The following is a 20735-nucleotide window of genomic DNA, read 5'->3' as shown; positions in this document are numbered from 1 at the left end:
TTTTAGAATGCCACACCAATATATAAACACTGACTGAATATACACGTTTAGTAATTAACTTGGGAAATGGTTTAGAACAGTTTCCAAACTGGTTTATGGTCATAATTTGGTACAATCAGCCAATTTTTAGTAATACTTTAAGAAGGGCATTGTCCTAGGAGCTGTGAAGGATACGAGAGAGCTGGGATCTAGTAACAATAAAATACTGATTTCAATCCAAAATCCACACTTACTGACAAGACTTTATTTGAGCTTGATACGGTTGGGTGAAGCTTCTGGAATAGATTTGATCTGGCTCAGTGCTCTCTGTCCTCATATCTGTCCACCATCAGCTTCCCATCGTTTGCTTCACTAACTCTGATCACCTTTTCCACGGATTGCAAGTTCCAACATGATGTTATACTAAACACATACATTTCTGAGGTCAAATAAACTTGGTCTAAATTGGGCTAAACATAGATTTCATTCTTACAGGACTTCTCCGAGCCTTTAATAAGTTCATGGCTCTCTTATCAGGAGATGGAGGATGTTGTATTGCTCAAACACATTAGACCAATAGATTTTTTTTTAAACAGCATATTCACAGACTAGTGTTTTGCAGAATAATTGGGGAAACACTGGATTAAGACATCAGCTTAGATTTATCTGTTCAATAAATAGGAATTTGATGTGGGTAATGGAGATACAGTTGTTAACACATAGCCACTGTCCTATTCTCATGCAGCTCACATCTGGGAGGTGTAGCTTATAAGCACAAACATTTTAGCAGCAAGTGTGAAAGGCTGGGGAACACCTTGCAGGGAGAGAGATGTCTTATTGATCTTTATATGCCTGACATTTTGCCTGATGTAGAACCAATGCATAGCTGGTGTTCAACTGATGTTGGTGAAAAGGTTGGGGAGGGAGAAAGAAATCAAGGGAGCCTGGGCTTCCCTGGTGGCGCAGTGGTTAAGAATCCGCCTGCCAATGCAGTGGACATGGGTTCGAGCTCTGGTCTGGGAAGATTCCATATGCCGTGGAGCAACTAAGCCTGTGAGCCACAACTACCGAGCCCACGTGCCACAACTACTGAAGCCCACGTGCCTAGAGCCTGTGCTCCACAACAAGAGAAGCCACTGCAATGAGAGGCCTGAGCACCGCAACGAAGAGTAGCCCCCGCTCGCTGCAACTAGAGAAAAACCCACGCAGAGCAACAAAGACCCAATGCAGCCAAAAATAAATAAAATAAAATAAATTCAAAAAAAAAAAAAAAAAGAGAGAGAGAGAGAATTCAAGGGAGCCAGGAGGGAAAAGATCTGGTGAGGGAGAGAAAAATGGGATGAGAAGAGACCCATTTGGGAGCATAACCAGAATGCAGGCAGGTAGTTGACCAACACTGAAAAATCCTGAGAGCTTCTAAAGGAACTGGGGTGAGTCTGTCTGGGAAAACTGAGAGTAGCAGTTAAAATGACATATCCTGAATCACAGAGCTGCTTCAAGTTGGTCTCATTATAGATACAGACATACTCTAAGCCATAAAGCCAGACAGCCTAGAATGTTCCTGCTGGAAGAGATCTTGGAGATGCTCCAGTATGACCTTCTTTGCTTGATCTCTCCTTATGACCTCACACACTGAATTTTTTCTGTTGGTTTTTGAGCAGACAATGAGATCCATTTAATCCATTGTGCACCCTTCTGCTTTGACCTTTAGGAAGTTCAGAGCTTAATTTAGTATGTGATTGCAGTAACTGTTAGCTATCAGGTTCCAGTTATAGCCATATCTCCCCTTTTGTCGACACAGTCAGAACAGCTACAATGGCTCGAAGACTATCCTAGGCTCTGTGGAGGCTATACATACTGCCTCAGAGAGCTCTGACCAGTCACGGGACGTGAAATTTTTAGTCATTGGTTCGTTCATTAACTCATGAAGTTATTGGCTATTTATCATGTGCCAGGATCTTTACCAGGAATAGTAAAGAAGATAAAAAATGTAAAATAAATAAATAAATAACTTTAAAAGATTTTCTGTATTCATTCTTTTAATAATTTGTTTAATATGCATATATTGATAATAAATTATGTAATATGCAAACTATTTCAAAAACTGGTTGTAATGAGTGCTCAAATATATATATATTTTTTACCACAGATATCCTTAAATGCTTTGGTAACATAGATTCATAATACCCCAATCCTGCAAAGTCACAAATCTAAGTATGTAAAATCTAAGTGGGTATAGATTGTAATGAAAGAGTCCTGAAGCCCTTAAAAATGACAGGACTTGCCCATTGTCATGTATCTAGTTAGTCTCCCAGCCAGATTTCTTCTATTGAGTTACACTCGATTTGGGATAATTGCACAAGAACATTCCCACCATTGCAAAGGTAATTCTAGCTCATTCATTTAGCGTGTGTTTGGAGGGTCCCTACAAATGCCAGGTCCTGGGCTAGGCAACAGGTCACAGAGGTTGTTTCTGAGTTTCTTTCTTGGGTGACTCTGAGTGAGAGCCTTCTGCCGATCACTACTGTAAATATATTATCTAAGTGCTCAGCATAGAGAACCCATGTCTTATGATTGCATAACTACCATGACAAATATCTGGGCAGAGCCATCAGCAAATAACTGCTCTTCAGCTTCACATTTCTTAGTTGAGCTTAGCCCTCACAATAGAAGGATTATACAAGGAAGTAAGAGATAAATTGACGACACTTTACATAAGCACATTCTTTGCAGAATGGAGCAACCTACATGAGGAGAAAGACATGGCAAATGTTTCACAAAATCCAGTAAAGAAAATTTAGGGTATGGACCTGACATTCTCTGACACTTTTAGTTCCTCATCATTGGCCAAAGCACCCTGTCGACAGCATTTTCTTGGTGGCCATAAAGTAGAGAGGCTTGTGTTTGGCACAGAAGAGGGAAAATGTAGAAGAGTTGGGAATACTTCCAGACACAACTCCAGGGGGCACCCTTCACACAGACTGAAGCATAAATGGCACCTTCTAGACTTGTGCAGTGCACAGTCTTTACAGTTGTGTAAAATGAGGTTGAGAAACATGCCCCATGTCCACGTGTTGGTATATGGATAGCAGGAATGAATAAGGTGGAAATACAAGGCCATGTGTAAAGAAAACATTGATGGGAGAAAGAAGCAAATTGTACAGCTGAAGCTTAGAGGTGGGTGTGAGAGATTTAGATTTGTCAAGCTCAGATTTGAGTCCAGTCTGTGGAACAATATTAGGAATCCATGCTGCAGGCTGATGGGAAAATAGACCTGATTAGAAGCTGTGACTGAAATTAGAAATTTGGGTTTAGGATTTGTCAATTGAAAGTTGATAACTGGGAAGCATGAGAAGGGGGTAATGTCTCCCATGGAAATAGAGCATAGAATTATAATAGAAGTAAAAGGGGTGTAGGCTTAGACCTTGGCAAGCCCCTGTTAGGGAAAAGGATTAGAAGGAAGAGGACCTGGAAAAGCAGCTGGAAGCTTATGCTTTCATCCTCTGGAAAACACCGTCCAGTGTCACTGAGTGAATTGCAGGGGCATATCTCAGACCACAAGGACTCTGCAGGTTTGTGAGACTTTGTTTGGCAAAATCTAGTTTGCCATATAAAGGTACAAACTGTCATTTTTCACAGATTCCAACTTTCTGTTTCTCAAGATATGCCTCAAATACATTCATCAATTTCATCAAGGATGTTTCCTGTTTGTGACGGAATCATAAATCTCACAAAGTTCTTAATAATCCTTTTTTAAAAAGACTTTGGTTATTTAGATAGTAAATTAGTTTAAACTACCACTGTTTTCATATTCAGGGGGAGCTTAGACTCAATAAACGTCCTATGAAATACAATAGATGGGCAGAACTTAAAAGAAATTCCTTTCATTCAGTAGGTATTCAATCCAGCCCTGACCATGCAACAGTGTTAGGGGCTGAGATAACATGGGGAACAAGGTTGACAGGATCCTTACCTTGTGAATTTACATTCTGATGGGAGAAACATACAAAAAAATAAAATAAAGTCAATAAACCAGTACACATATCAAATATGTGATAAATACTGTGAACACGGAATTAAAGTTGAGACTAACAGGGGCTCACCACTTAGACTGGGTAGTAAGCAAAGGACATTCTGCAGAGATACTATTTTAGCCAAGGTCCAAAGGAGAAAAAAGTGCTGCCTTATGAACAGGTTGAAGGAAGAACATTTCAGGTAAAGGGAATGGCATTTCCAGAGGTTCTGAAGGAGCAAAGAGCTGGACAAGATTTAGGAGCTGGCTGAGTGAGGGGAAGAGCTGAAAGGATGGAATTGGGAGGAGTCAGGGGCCAGATTATTGCTGTGTGTGGACAACGGATTAAAGGTGGACAATAACGGACCTGGAAACCACAAAGCGATGACTATCACAGCCATCCTGGGCTTCCGGATTAAGACACTAGCCATCAGCAAGGCGAGAGAGAGAGAGAGAGAGAGAGAGAGAGAGAGAGAGAGAGAGAGAGCGAGCGCATGAGAGAGAGAGAGCTGAATGCATTCAGTGATATGTGTGGAGACAGAATTTACACCACTCATGGATCTGTATGTAGAGCCAAAGACAGGGATATCTCTCCAAGTTTTCTGTTTGAGAAACAAGGTGAATGGTGGAGCCATTTGTTGAGATAAAGATGTGAGGGAGAGACATATTTCTGGAGGAAAATCCACTGTTTTATTTTAAATGTACTACTCTTGAGATATCTATGGATGACACAGTTAAAGATAAGATTAGTACAATCTGAGAGTGAAAAGGAACCCTTTGCCCTGCAGTAAGAAAACTGGTAGGGCTCTCAGCAAGGTGAACACAAGTGTGATCAGGTCATTTGTTAGCTTAAGTCTGTCTATGATTCCAATTTACCTCTTGCATGAGGATCTTGATTTTTAGCCTGGTATTCATTTCTGAAAACATGCAATACTCTTTTTTTTTTCCTTCTCAGGTATATGTCATCTAAATAGAGCGATGTTATGAAAAATCAAAGAATGAAAAATAAAGGAAATGTTGCTTTATTCTGATCCATGAATCATCGACTTATGTCCCAAGGCTGTTGTATTAGGGATGAGTTTGAAAAGTAAAAAATAAATACTTGCTAATCTGCCTGGTTTTTGCTTTTCTGCTGTCAGCTGACAAGCTCACTATGAAGTGTGAAGAACTGGCTACTAGATAAGCAAATTGCCAGAATGCTAAACCTTTAGACCTTCTCAAAGAAGCAGGAGTGGAGTTATTGATAGTACTACAAATGTACAGAATGTGTGTCACCAGAAAAATGACCTCCAAAACCCATTGGCTAATTTCCCTACAGTATTCAGGGCAGGTACTTGGTACTCTAAGGGGCATCAGTGACAAGGGAGACACAATCTTCTTTCTCAGAGAACTTGCAGCATCCAGAAGAGACACATATGCAGTACAGTAGAATACAAGGTTGGAAGCTATCAGACTCAGGAAGCCAAGACATATACATTGCTGTTGGAAAAGAAATGATAGAGAGAGGCCCTCCAGCTGAGAATAATATGGAAGAGCTTCATGGAGGAGGGACTGTTTGAATAGAACCTTAAAGGATGGATATGATTTTGAAAACATGACGAGAGGGGCATTACAGGAGGAAAGTAGAATGGAGCAGAAGAAGAAAGATCAAGCCCTGTTTGTCAAACTAGAAATAGCTCAGTATGCATGTATGCATGAAAAGTAAGATCCAAAGTGGGAAGTGAGGATGGAAGAATAGGCTGATTCAGAAGTTCAAGCAACAGTTGATGCTCAAGTATCCAATCCACCAACCGCCACATTTCTGAGCCTTGAAAATTTGATGGGGGACTTCCCTGGTGGTGCAGTGGTTAAGAATCCGCCTGCCAATGCAGGGGACACAAGTTTGATCTCCCGTCCAGGAAGATCCCACATGCCGCGGAGCAACTAAGCCCGTGCGCCACAACTACTGAGCCTGCGCTCTAGAGCCTGCGAGCCACAACTACTGAAACCTGCACACCTAGAGCCCGCACACTGCAACGAAGAGTAGACCCTGCTCGCGGCAACTAGAGAAAGCCCGTATGCAGCAACGAAGACCCAACACAGCCAAAAATAAAGAAATAAATTTTTTAAAAAAAGAAAGAAAATTTGATGGGATTAGCTCCACTCCCAGTTGATGGGGGTAGGTCCTGTTTAGATTAAACCTATCAGGGTATCCCATTCCCTTTTTCAAAATGATTGATTCAGAGATGTCACCAATCAGGGAGTTAAAAAAAATACTCTTCTACTGGCTTTATGTAAGAAAACCTCTTTTTCTTCAATGTGTATTATAAGATCATGCTCTTTTCTTCCCCATGGATGTGAACAAGGAAACCTGAAGCTCTGGGAACTTCTGACAGCCATCTTGGGACCAGAGGAAAAATAAATTTTAAAAAATTTAAAAAATAAATCTGGCACTGAGAAAACAAGACTGAAAAATGAAGAGAGAGAAAAACTGTGTCCTAACATTTTTTTGAGTCAATGGATTAAGCTTCACATGAGAGCAGTGCTATTTCTGGACTTTTGTGTTACATGAGCCAATAAATCCCCTTAATGGTTTAAACCAGTTTGACTTGAGTGTGCTATTACCTGCCACTTGAAGTATATTGAAACAGATTCCTTGGAAGGCACATTAAGGTTTTGGTTGGCAATCAAGATCTACTGAAATTTGTAGCCCCAAGAGTGCCATAATCTGCAAAGAAACCCTCATAATAGTGGACAATGCAAAACACCATTAAATCAAGGTAGTCCAAAACAGAGGCCATGAAAGTCAGCCAGTGTTTTAAGCTGAGATTTGTCTCACTTTTCTCTCATTCCCTGCCTAGTCATTTGACTTCTGTCTCTGTCCCCCAGAAGGAAAGGAAGTAATTCTACTTAAGTCTTTCCTTGAGACGAGCCACCTCCCCTGGGCTTGGAGCCTGACACCATTTTTCTCTCTTCCACTGACGCCATAGATGTATTCGTTTCTCTTTGGGTATTTAATGTAAACCAGATAAGCCACAAACTTATAATAACTTTAGTCAATTTCAATTCTCAGGCAAGTTGAATCATTGAGGCCAATGTTTCAAATACAAGATACTGTGATTTCACAGATGGTGAGAATGTTTGGGGAATTGCTTTCCTAAACTTTCCTTCCAGTATTTAGATTATGGCATGCAGTCTAGGGGTATATTATGAGTGATCCTCTTGAACTTTGTCAGAAAGTCCTCATAAATCACATTCAAGAAAATATATTTAACTTCCATATACATATATATGAAACTTAAGAACTCAGACAAGTGGAATGAATTCCAAACTGTCAGTTTATAGCAGTAACTTGCTTTTCAATTTGGGGCTTGAAATTTGGGGTGAGAAAGCTCTAATGGAAATAGTGTGTTCTTAGAGAAACCAGAGGGTCTGCCTGACTTCTGAAATACTTTATATGGAGTGATAATTAATTTTGGAATTTAAAACATGTTAGGTTATGGTCCGAGGTATTTGTGGGATTCCAATAGATTCCAGTTGCTAAACCTTAGTCTTTCATCTATGAAATGGGTTTAATTTTTCCATTTTGTGTTATGATTACAAAAGAAAACATATTCTTGAATTAATATACTACTTATAGTTGACTGTGCTCTTAATATATGCCAGGTGCTGTATTACAGACATTATTTACCATCATTTATTTAGCTCTTAATATGTACCAGCCACTAAGAACTAATATATATTAACATGCTTACTACTCACACCATTCAAATAATTTGGATGTTAATATTTTTACCATTTTATAAATAAAAAAATTGAGGCACAGAAATGTGAAGAATGTTCCCAAGGTCACACAGGTAATATATGGCAGAGGAGAGAATCAAAGGGAGGCCTTGGTATGTCCTATCATTTTTACTCTTCCTAATAGCACTAAAAACTGGGTATTGTGAATACAATTTTTTGGATAAGAAAATTAAGACTTACAGAGGAGATATACCTTTCTCAAGGTTACGCAGCTAATTAATAAGAGAGCCTAGACTTAAAACTTAACTCCAATATTACTTTTATCTTTTAGTTTGCATATTATTTTCCTCATGCGCCCAGTCTCTCCATTTCAAAGCTTTCCATTCCATACTTTCTTCAAATTACATTGTCACCATTCTCTCTCTGAGCTAAATTTGGGTGACATACAAGAGAGGTTGAATATTAGAGAGATCACAGATTACTAGATTTGGTATATACCCACGTTACCTTTAAGAAAATCATTAGAAGAATTTAATGTAAACACGTTACTTTGACGCAATGGTATATCAACTTTAAAATACAATCCATAATTTCATTTTGAAGTTTAGCATACTTTTTAATTTTTTACCACAGTCATTACCAAATTAATGCCTTAAAATCATTAACACATTATCATATTCCCCTAATACAGGGAAGGCCTATTGATTCCAAACTCAAATGTAATCAGGATTAGGATTTCTGAGTTCTCACTCTTTGTTACTGGTAAGGTGTGCAGTCATGTGTAGAAATACTGTTGCATTTTATAGTCAAGTTTGGCAGAGTCTCCTAAAGTCCTTTTCCTCTAAGACAGAGAGTGTAGAATAATTGTTAGAATTTATAGTTTTTGCCTCATTGTCACCTTGTGAAAGCTGGTTTTCACCTTGACCAACATTCATAACCCCATTCCACAAAAGCTGTTCAACTGACAAGAAGCTAAGCTATAAGGCATCATGATTTGACTTAAACTAACTGAAAAGAATTTGTTAGTGTTATGAAACCACCAAAAGTGCAAAATATAACTTGGCCACATTAGAATGAAGACATGGTATAGAAAGTTATTGGTTACAGAGTCATCAGAATTAGAAGGAAGGATATTATGGAACTACTCTACATTAGATGCTCACGTGAATATTGTGTTTTTCAGCTTGCAAAGATCTTTCAGGTATATATCATAGAATGCACACAACCACCCTATGAGGCAAGTATTCTTTTTTAAATATCCCCAAAATGAGGATCAGAGACAGGGTAGAACTACCCAAGTGTCTGTAGTTAGCAAGTAGTGGAGCTAGGATACGAATCCAACTCTGACTCCAGAATCCAAGTAGAAGAAGTGTTAAAATCCCATGGGCTTTCGTTCTGGCTGCTCTGGTACTAGAATCTACTGGGGCCCCACTGAATGATTTTGGTTTCTCTTCCTTTTTGTCCTCTTTTTTCTTTTACAGTTTTCTTGGCAACCTTTGTGGGAAATGACTCCAATTAAAACTTTGTGAGGCCAAGGCTGATTAATGTATCACTGACCACAGATTCTCCAGGATGTGGCCAAACTTCAGTTCCTCAATTGTTTGTCATCTACCTCCATCCTGTCCGGCACCCTCAGGACCTTCTATTGCCAGGACTCAGGGCTGGTCTCCTTGACCTGCTGTGGCCTCCATGGTTAGAGATTGGACACCTAGTTCATGTTCCCAGATGGGGCCATTTCTGTGCCTTGTTTTCACACGAACACTTTAAAGACTCTACTTTCTTTTCTACCTTCCCTAGAGGAAGGGCTTATCTGCAAGCTCCTCATTTTCTTCTGCCTCAAGATAACATCTTGGGTCTAGAGTAGGGCAAACACTGACTCAGCCTTTGCTTCAGCATTTTCACTTTCTTTGGAGTCTTGTGTACTGAAATTTTGGTTCTTTAGGACCTTGAACTCTAACTCTCTAACACATTGTACCATTTATGCCCTTTGACTCACTTAGATTACCAACATATGTATACATACAAATATATACATACCTACACACGCATACATATCAGTACATACATACATACATAAATGCTGCTGTCTTACTAGCCACCATGTATTGTCATAGGATTTGTGTGAAGATGGAAAGAGGTTTCATATCTGGCTCCATTCTTCAAGTAGTGGGTCGGCCAAAAGTTCATTTGGAACCATGGAAAAAGCCAAATGAACTTTTTGGCCAACCCAATAGTTCAATTATATCTGTATCCCCATCTAACCATTTATCCAGAGAGAAATAGGATGAAACCCAAGTTTGTTTGATGTTGAAGGCAGCAGTCTTCCCACCTCCCTGTAGGGGTACTTTGAGATATGAAATATGGTGAGCCAAAGACTTTTACTTGCCTCCCAATATCCATTCTGCTAACGTTTCCTTTAGCCAGGACAAAAATACTAGAGCAAACACTAGGATTTCTATTTTTGGGCCCAATGTCTGTCAACTGGGCCAGTTTTCATAGTCCCAGTCCCAGCAGCATTGAGCCACAACTGTAAGCTAAGCACATAACCATCCACCTATAAGATTACCTTTCCCATCCAATTTTCTCTTGTGTAATTGGGTGCCACCATGGGATAAAGTTCTGGCTAAAGATATGTAAGCTGAAGTAGTGTGTAGAAGGTCATTCTAGGAAGTCTTCTTAAATGAGAAGCTATGTGCCCTTCCTTTTCCTCTTTTTCCTTCCTAATGCTTGGAGCAAAGATTTGATGTGTGCCACTGCAGCAGCCAATTTGGTCCATGGGAATGAGGTGCATATGCAAGTAATGTTGGAGAGGAGAGGTAAAAGGATCCTGTTCTCTGACATAAATAGAGCCACCATACCAAATTCAGACCTCCAACCCACAACTCACTTTAAAATAGAGGAGAGCTGGGCTTCCCTGGTGGCGCAGTGGTTAAGAATCCACCTGCCAATGCAGGGGTCATGGGTTTGAACCCTGGTCTGGGAAGAGCAATTAAGCCTGTGTGCTACAACTACCGAGCCTGTGTTCTAGAGCCTGCGAACCACAACTACTGAGCCCACGTGCCACAACTACTGAAGCCTGTGCACCTACAGCCCATGCTCCACGACAAAAGAAGCCCACTCACTACAACGAAGAGTAGCCCCTGCTCGCTGCAACTAGAGAAAGCCCACACACAGCAACAAAGACCCAATGCAGCCAAAAATAAATAAATAAATAGATAAATTTGTAAAATAGAGGAGAGCTAAACTTTTGTCTTATTTTGAGGTATTGTTATTTATTTCCCTTATATACAACTGAAACAAGTGACAATTAATATAGATGGAGATCTTTAAAAAGGATGAATATAAGAAAAAAGGATGAATAGAGAGAGTTAAAAGTTGGTAAACTAAAGGAAGCTGGCATGAATAGAGGAGATCTAACATGGCTACTGTAGCTAAGGGAAATTTGTTCAGAAATGTAGATTATTCCAGTGTTACCTGTTACCTCTGCATTCAGACAACTTACATATAATACCCTCTTATTCCTTCCAGTCTTATCTGAAAGGACAAAGTCTGCAATCAAATCCCTGGAATCTCCACTTGCTAGGTGTTGACATTGGATGAACTCATTTATCTCTCAAAGCCTTATTTCTACATCAAAGATATGGATTATGAGTTATCAATAAATTATGGTATGTGTGCCTGGAATAGAGAAGGCACCAAGTAGTAGAAATTCCCATAGGACCAGACACTCTCTTCAATTTCAGGGACTTCATTTCTGGCTAGCCTTAAAGGAGCTAGCTAACTGTATCCTCCTGAGAAAACCTGTCCCCCATGTTCGTGCTCTGTTTCCTTTCCTCTTTGGACACGTAGAGAGATAAGTTCCAGTGATTTCACTATGATTCCATTAGCATTAAATGGAGTGCACATGACCCAGGAGAATTGAGACTCTGTCAGTGGAAAACTCTAAGTGGAAAGGTTCCTGTCCTTGGAGCTGTGCTTTAGAAACCTTGTCAGTAAGAGCTTTTGTCTTAGGGGTTTGTAAATATTTATATTTTCAAACTACTATGAGAGGAACAACAGCCATTCCACATGAATGGATTACGTTAAATGTACCCAAAGTCTGTAATTTAAGCTGTCAAACGTGAGGAAATACCAGACTTAAGGCTGCCATTCCAATCCACTCAGAATAAATAAGGACTTTGGGCAGAGATCTTCCACACAATGGCTCACAGACATATGGAAGATGTTACTAGGGAAGATGACTGAAGAGAAGGAAAAACACACTAAATGAATTCAAGAAATACCTAGTCTTTCTTCCAGAGAGGGAAGGGATTGGGGATTGAGGGAGAAGATTTTTGGCCCAGAAGCAAGGAATTGGGATTAACATTAAACCAAGAATGAGGGGTGGCACGTGGAGGCTTTTCCTGTTCCTAAGACATTTGTCTGTTTTTCATTTATTGTTTGGTCTGGTGATATGACACCAATATAGGAATCAAAATGTGTGTCTGAACTGGCTGGATGAAGGACAGGGGATTTATTTACTGTGGAAGTTCTGTGTTAAGCGTGCGGTGGAGTTTCCTAGCCTATAAAACACAGGTGGAAGGTGTGTTTATTGAACAGGAAAAAAAAATGCATTTCAGGGAGAGATTGACCAGTGGGTCATATAAATTTGATTCAATTCTCCAGGCATGTACTAGTCACCTATTTTGTGCCACACATGGGCAGTGAAGCTTGAGAAACAATCTTATTTAGTGGAAAGAGCTTTAGCTTCTTGTCCTTACTCTGAAGTTCACAAATTTTGCAGAATGAGGCAAATAACTTCCCCTTTCTGAGCATCAGCTCAAAATGCCAGTGCTTTCTTTTTAATGACTAAATACTGTTAGGTGACTTGGTGAAGGTATGGGACAAAATGGGTTTGCTAATGCTCTCCTATTAACCCTCCAGTCTAGATTTTGAGAGAGCTCCAGGTGTGGTATTCTGTGTTACTATTCACTCATATTCCATGCTTGTCTCTGTGGTACCCCAACTATGACAGGATATAACATCCCATTCTTTTTAACTCAGGTGTGATCAAAGGACTTGGTTGTCCAGTGGGATAAACAGGAGTGATATATCTGAGAGGAAGATATTAGAGCCAATGAGAGGTTCACTGTATCTATGTTTTCTTTCCTTCTGCCCTGATGACCAACAGTGGTCCAAATAGAAGCTAATCCTCAGCGTGAGTCCTGGAATGATGACACGAAGATATGCTATTGTTCACCTGCCATGGACATACACCATCAGTGGTTTTAAGTCAGTGAGATTTGGGGGTCGTTTGTTACTGCAGCAAAACATACCCTTGCTGACTGAAACTCACAGGATAAGAGACAACTCTAATCTACAAAGTATACATTCTTACCTTAGAATATACTAAGTCATAGTGATCCTAAGTATCACCCTGGTCCATGGCAGAAAGAGAAGAAAGAGCAAATTCTAAATTTTCATGGTCTTTCACCCAGTCAAGAAATGTAGGCCAAACTCTATCACCCAGAAGTTGATTTACTTATTTCTCCTGTATGAGAAGGTGAAAGTAAAATTAGGGTAAATGACAAAATGTGTTACTTTACTAAGTCTCCTGAGAAAGGAAATATGACTGTTCTCCCCCAACAATACTGAAGATTTTTGAAGAGGGAGGTGACACACTCAGATCTCTTACTGAAATATCTCTCTTGACACACTTTGAAGGATGGACTAGAGTGTATATGACTGTAGCTAGGTTGACCAAGTAGGAGGGACTACAGCAGTAAGGATAAATGAATGAGGAGGGCAGTTTTAATAAGGACAATTGCAATAGAGATGAAGAGAAGACTGCAAATATGAGAAGTCTTTTGCAGGCAAAATTAATAGTGAGGGTTTAGATGTGTGGAAGAAGTGTAGCTAAAGATGAGTGACAAGACAATAGTCACATCATTCATAGAGAGGAAAACTGCATAAGACAACTCAGTTTAAAATGTTGAGTAAGCATTTTAGTTTGGGGGTTTCCCTTATGCTTCTGCACAGAATCAATGATCACATGGTCCTGCCCTTTGGGACCATGTTCAGACACAGACCACTGGGCAAGATGCATCATTCAACTGGCCAGCTGTGACCCTTTTAGTACATTTATGTTAGATTTACTGGAAGACCACATTGTTTATGGTTCGTGGGAGGCGTTCACAACGAGTAAAAAAAAAAGCAGAGTTTGGACCACAGTTGTGGACCCTGAGACAGGAGACAGCTGGGCAGAATGCCAGGAGAACAACCTGAGGAATTCTACAGGCTTGGGTTCAAATTCCAGCTCTACCATTTTCTAGATGTTTGGTTTACTTAAAACCGCTGAGTCTCAGTTTTCTCACCTATAAAATTAGGTATAATAATATGTACTTCAAAGGACTGTTGTGAAGACCTCAGGACTCTATCAATGTGATGTGACCAAAACATAGCAGGCATTCCATAAATGCTATTTCCTTTTCCTTTTCCTTTCCCACATACCACTTAAATGATGTGGAATGAGATTGTCTTTGAAAGACACCATTGAATGATATGCTTGTTATTGGTCAACTCACCCTTTCATTTTGGGAGCCCCAAAACAATCTTTTATGGTAAATCAAAGGGATTTTGCCATCAAAGAAAAGAAAGGGACCAAACATTTTTGGTTTGCTACCCATCGAAAATAGCTTAAGCCAGAAGGGCATTTTGCCTGGAGGAGAGATGACTTCTTTTGGTATGTGCATGGTGGGAGTGGTAGAGGGGAGCCAGTGGTCACCATTTCCAAATATCAGATGGTCATCAGAAGAGCAGGGGAAGTGATGTGTTCTGTGGTCCAGACAAGAGAACTCTGGCCAGTAGGTCAAAGTTATCATGAGGCATTCCTCAGTTCAATTCACTGCAGCTAATAGCCCTACAATGACTCTTCGGAGGCAGTGAGTAGTGTAACTCGATGTATGAAAGCTGAAGTCGGGTGAACACTGGGCAATTAAGCAAGGAGTAGAGATTCCTACACTTGACGGGAGGGTCTACCAGATGCAATTCAAGGCAGCAAATCTGTAATGAGGGTCTGGTACATGTAAGACTCTGGCTGTAATCTGGGAGAGAAACAGATTCAAAGAAGACAGGGTCTCTCCTCTTAAGCACACATAAGCAACTCTAAATTCTTTGATTCTAGGATAGATTTAGTGACTCAGCCTTCCCCACAGGTTAGTCAGTTCAGTCCCAGGCTAGATATTGTAAATTGTCAATCCTGTGTACTATTTATTCTGATCCTCTCAGGCAGAATTATCCAGTTGGAATTTGTTTCCAAAAGAAAATACTCATGCAAACTTCACTTTTAATAGAGGTGTGTCCTCAAAGTTAACATGAAAATTGAAAAGCAAGTTAATGAATTGTGTCAAAGCATATCTAATAAAAAGTGAAAATGTTATACCAGAAACGACTTCAAGTTTGTAAAATTGGGTTCTAGGCTTATCTGGATAAAAACTAGCTGGATGATTTCCTCAATTCATCTCCCTTCTCTGATCCTCAGTATCCCTTTATGTGCTATAGAGATTGAATTTAGTAATTTCCATGTTCAGGTCCTGCACCAACGTGCTAGAGCGATGTTAATCATAAAATAAATATGTACTAAATGTGTACTATATGTCAGATGCCATCTGAGGAAATGAAGTAAAGAAAGTAACAAGGCATACACCCTGTCCTGGAAGAATTCATGTCTTGTAGATAAAGCAGCTAATGATGACGGGAAACAAGACATGAAGTCTTATTGATACTAGACCCTATGGGCATCAAGATGTGTAAACAAATGATTCTGCCTTGAAAGATTATGGAAGGCTTTTAAATGGGGTTGCAATAGGTTTGGAAAATCAAGATGACTCTCTCGATAATACAGATTCTTACATGCGCTTTAGCTAGAACTGTGTAGATTTATGTGCTATAGGCCAGGTAGATGAGAGCCAGAAAATAACAGTGAGAAAGAATTGAGTGCCAGGCACTACAGACCATGTGGTGTGCTAGGTACTTTATGTACATTAACTCAGTCCTCCTGACAGCTTGTGGTCAATGGTACCAACTCCATTTTCACTTTACATAAAGGAAACAAAGGTACAATACTTACATTTTAGCTAAAATTACAACTCAGATCCAATGGTAGTGGTGAACCCTCAGGGTGTGTTGAGCAGGATTCAGAAGCCACCTATGATAAGAATGGATAGAACGACATGCTTAACTAGGAATTCATACAACAAATATTACTGAGCTCTTTCTATGTTTTCAGCATTGTTGTAAATGAGTGGAAAACACTGGTGAACAGAAGTAGACATGGGTCTCTGCTCTTCTGTTGCTGGTATTCTAGAAGACACAAGGAGCAATAAATATAAAAGATAAAATGTATTTCTTGTTAGACACTGAAAAGACCTGTGGGAAACCAAGACAATGTAGCCAGGGTATGTGGGCTGTGCAAGCTGGCAAAATTGCTACAAGTTTCATGTGGTGGACAACGTAGGCCTTGTTGAGAAGGTGGCATTTAAGCAAAGACATGAAGAAGGTTCAAGGGTTAGCAGCAGCAGGGACATGGTAACGGTGGCACGTGAGACAACAAAATAGCAAAACGGACAGTAAAATCAGTCTCTAATTATAGGCCTCCGCGGCTCGAAACCTTCAATAACAGAATTCTAGGCAAGAAAACCAAGAATTATGATTTCAAATCTTACTAGAACCATTTTAAGCTTAAGGCAGACTTACATTTTCAAGCTATGAGATTTTGAAAAAAAGTGACTTTCCTTTCGCTGAGCTCCCATTTTCTCATCTGTAAAATGGGCAACAAAATGTCTAACTGACTGAGTACTTGTGGTGATTTAATGAGATGGTGATTGTAAAAAAACCTGGCTTGGAGCCTGACACAGAGTTGGAGCTCTATTATTATTATTTTTTCACCCTTTTGCAACTTTCAGGCACTAAAGGGGAAAGATACAGTGAATGTTTTGCTTTGAAAAACCCACTCATTGGGCAGGTGGTTCGCAAAGTTGCAAGCCACTACCCACCAGTTCAACTGCACTGTTGCAAGCTTATGTTCCAATCTTCGCTCAAATACTGACATAGCTTTGACTCACTTATACTTAGGGGTACCAGGAATATTTCTCTTTCCTATTCCCTGTTGGCCCAAGGACTGGGCGATATGAATTGGATCTTACCATCCCCTTACCAACTCTCTGTGAATGTCAATTTTGTGAATTTAAAGAATTCATCTAATGTCATTGAGCTGTGAAGTTTTTACAATTTTCTTTTTATGGGTGAAAAAAAAGAGGAAATACAAAATTGGTGACGCAGTCGAAGTATATCATGTGAAAGAATTTTAAAGTAGGAAGAATAGATGAATCTGATTTGTAGACTGGTGATATTCAAGTAATTGAAACATTTTTTCACATACATCTTTGGGATTAGGAACTCCACCTAAAGATGGTTTAAATAAGCCTCAGTGAAGGGCATGGGAAGTAGTGTTTTATGCAATTTTGCTTTGGTTCAAATCTCACTTACAATACCTATTGTGCATTTATTGAGATTCTGTGTACACCAGGCGCTATGCAAGGAATTTTAATATCCCGTCTAATTTAAGCCTTTAAACAACTCTGTGACATGGGAATTTTCTCTCTTTACATAAAGAAACTGAGGCTTTTTATATCCTTACTACATAAGGAAATAGGCTTATTTGGATGAAATTTTTCTTCAAGGTCACAGAACTCCTATCCTTCAGAGTCAACAGTCAAATCCTGAATCCCCTTTACTCCTATGTTTTTTTCCATTATAAAACACTGTTTCATAGTTTTAATCAAACAGGTTTTGTAAGAGAAGTTCAAAGTATAGATCTGCAGTTTATATCACACAGTTCAAAAAAGTTTGTTTTGGGAGAGAATTTTCATATTGTTCTAGAATAATTTTAAGAGAGGGGGTACACTTTCAAATACAAAAGTTATCTAAGGTAAGAACTAAATTTCAAAGCATTGTTTCCTGTTTCAGCATAACACCTTAAGATGACATGTTATGAATGCCATACCTGCATTTCCTACATCTTTACTCCGTATTGATGCAGAAGTGTAGACAGATGAGACAAGAGAAATGCAGGAGGCCATATCTAAGTGGTTTCCAAGGGCAAAGGGGTAGAACAGAGACAGCTATCCTGGGAGGCAAGAGCAGACATTCTGCTTCTTGATTGGCAGGTAATTTGTTTTGCAAAGATCTTGGGCAATTTGCTTTTTCCTCTCTCAGATTAAAAACAGGTAACTTTTGCCTCCCTGGCACCCAGCCCCCACCTGCAGTTTCAGTGCTTCCCTAGGATCAAATGGGTGTTTCCTGCTCCCTTATATGGGAATCTCCTTGGATTGGCCATTGAGTGTAGCTCCTCTGATTCAGTTTTTCCTATTATAAACACTGGAAATGAAGAGGTAAAATTGTCTTTAAACATCACCTAGTCCTACACCTTAATGATCAGATGAGAGACACGGAGGATCACAAAAGGCTAAGCTTTGGCTTCCCAAAGCCACATGTCAACTCAAGGCAGAGAGAGGGCCAGATGCAGGCCCCTGCATCCCAGTTCAGTGAAACTGCATTGCTCCAGCACGATTAAATTTGACGTCAGACCTCACAGAGAGATGATGTTTTGTTGTTTTGTTCCGTTATCTTTGTCCAGACCATACAAGTTTTTCCTTCCTAATGAAAAATGATCACCCTTCTTAAAGAATAATTGAAATGAAAAAGGCAGTGTAATCATACTGCATCTGCAGATATTGGCATTTCAAAACACTGAGTGCATAATAAAATAATCCTTAAGGAGATTAGTTATTGTCCAAGTACACTGGCTGCTTTGACTTCCTCCAGTGCACTCTCACCAATATTAATATTGTATTGAAAAATATTCAAGGTCTTCTTTCTTTGGTCTGCATTACAGTGTCTGAGGAGAAATGAGATGTTTTAATATTACAGAGTAGTTTCCTTTAATAGAAGTGCGATGGCCAAAATCGTGGAGGTAAGACTTTAGCTCTGCAATTTACCTGGAATTATGTTTCCCTCCAGACCCTGGGCTTTCTGGGAGACAACCAGAAGCCCTGCATGATAAAAGGGTATGAAGTCAAGTCATATCATGTCAGGTTTGCAAAAAAGAGAAGAAAAGCTAATGCAGCGTGAGGAAAAGAAGAAGACTGCTCACCATGGAGAAGGCTTCTTGCGCTTCCCCTCATTCATTCCTCGTGACAATCCTGTGATATAGTTATTATTTAAAAGTGAAGAAACTGGAGCTCATGGACACTAAATAGAGAGTTCAAAGTCATTAGTGTGCAGGTAGAAGACTAGGTTTTAGAACTGCAGGACTTTCTGAATTCAAAGACTGTGCTTTATTTTGGCTGTTCACATTACTTCCAATGAAGGAACAGGTTATGTTTATGTTGAAAGATTGCAACTCTTTTTAGAGATGGTATATCATGTTTTCACCTTCAAAACTCAATGTCAATTTAGAGAGTAGAGAACAGATTTTCTTCCCTTGTATCCTCAGAATGCTGAGCAGGGAATACAGATGGGTATAACAGAAGACATACTTTAAGAGAAGAGAGGCTGTCCTAAGGGTAAGAAGTATGATTTTGTTAGGTCAGCCTCAGAGATTGCACACTTTCATAATAAGTGTGATCAATAAGCTAAGCAATGACCTCACAGAGATATAGGGAAGATTCAAGTCTTAGACAGGACTCCGGACTAGGAAATCTCTACATTTCTATGATTTGTCATTTGATCTGCAGCACTTTGGTTAACACAGAAGGTACATTCGATTCCTGTAATTTTAGGTTCCTAAGTTTTGTCCAAATGCATATTTTCGCAAGAAAAAAAAAGATCCTCGGCAGTGTTATATTATGGCTTTTGGCTGAAATCTCATGCCTAAAATGTGCAACTGAAATATGGCTTTATGGAGGAGCTCCAAGTTTTTCAGAATTATGTACTGTTTGAGAGGGGTCAACCACAGAACTGCACATCTCTGCCGTGTCTTCAAACCCTCTGAATCGCTGAGGTCTGCAGAACGAATTTGGAACCCTTCAGAATGGGAGGTCCTTTTGGCTTCCCGTCCTCAAGCTGCTCTCCTGCAGGACAGGAACCAAAAAACAATATACACTCACGCAAAGCCACCAGGTTGGAAACTCACTAGTGTCAGATGAAGGCAGGCTCTGGAGAACTGTAAACTAGGTGAAACTCCTCTTTGATGCCCTGAAGCCTCCATAAAACCACAAAATATTGGAGGTGAAAAGTCTCAGCAATAATTTTTGTCAGCCAGGGGCACTACTCTGAGGCTCAGAAAAGGGAAGGAAATTGTTTAAGAAAACACAGTGACTTTGTTTCAAGATTAGTACTAAATTCTAAGTTCCTTGACTCATTTAGTGCTTGAGGAATTACAGAATTTCACGATGAGACAGAACTTCGGAGATCATCCCTTCAGCAGCGTTACCCCAACTGGGTATTAGTAGGTTTCCATGGGAAAGGGGTTTCCTGATCATGTAAGTTTATGGATCAGTGCCTTCTATATTAGTGATCCATAATGCCCATGTTCAAAGAAGCTCTGAGGCATCTAGCAAAAAAGACATGCATTTGATTTTAATTAAATGTTTCCCAAACTCATTTGACTGCAGAGCCATTTTCCTTCTGGCCACCTATTGACATACTGGGAAACACTTGGACTTTGCAGAATACAGTTTGGTAGTGCTGATACTGACTATTCTCTCTGGATACTTAGTTTTTCCACCAGCAGGGCCACCACATAGTGTCCAGCTAGAGTGTCTACAGCAATGAGGCCCTTATCAAACCATAAGTTCACTGAGCAGATGACCATAATATGTTCTCAGTCAGGTTTCCTGTGATGAAAACAAGGGCTTAATAATTATGTTACTGTTCCTCCCACAGGCATCCCTGACACATTTTTCAACAATTCCAATCATTAGGATGCCAATCCTAATATTAGCTCCAATTGCCTTGCTGCAAGCCTGGTCCTCCTCGATAC

The 20735-nt window shown here is 39.7% G+C and overlaps 1 long non-coding RNA gene across 1 annotated transcript in view; it reads right to left on the bottom strand.

Moving 5' to 3' along the window:
• Nucleotides 1–20735, bottom strand: part of LOC309801408 — a 119593-nt gene that overhangs the window by 84763 nt on the left and 14095 nt on the right. The window contains exon 2 of the long non-coding RNA XR_014293576.1: nt 15822–15899. This is a non-coding gene — a long non-coding RNA (uncharacterized lncRNA). The remainder of the gene's footprint in view (nt 1–15821; nt 15900–20735) is intronic.

This window comes from Mesoplodon mirus (genome assembly GCF_964341445.2).
Source record: "Mesoplodon mirus genome assembly, chromosome: 1".
In the NCBI taxonomy this organism is placed as follows: Eukaryota; Metazoa; Chordata; class Mammalia; order Artiodactyla; family Ziphiidae; genus Mesoplodon; species Mesoplodon mirus.
The sequence above is the reverse complement of the archived record's forward strand: the minus strand, read 5'-3'. Positions and strand labels throughout refer to the sequence as shown.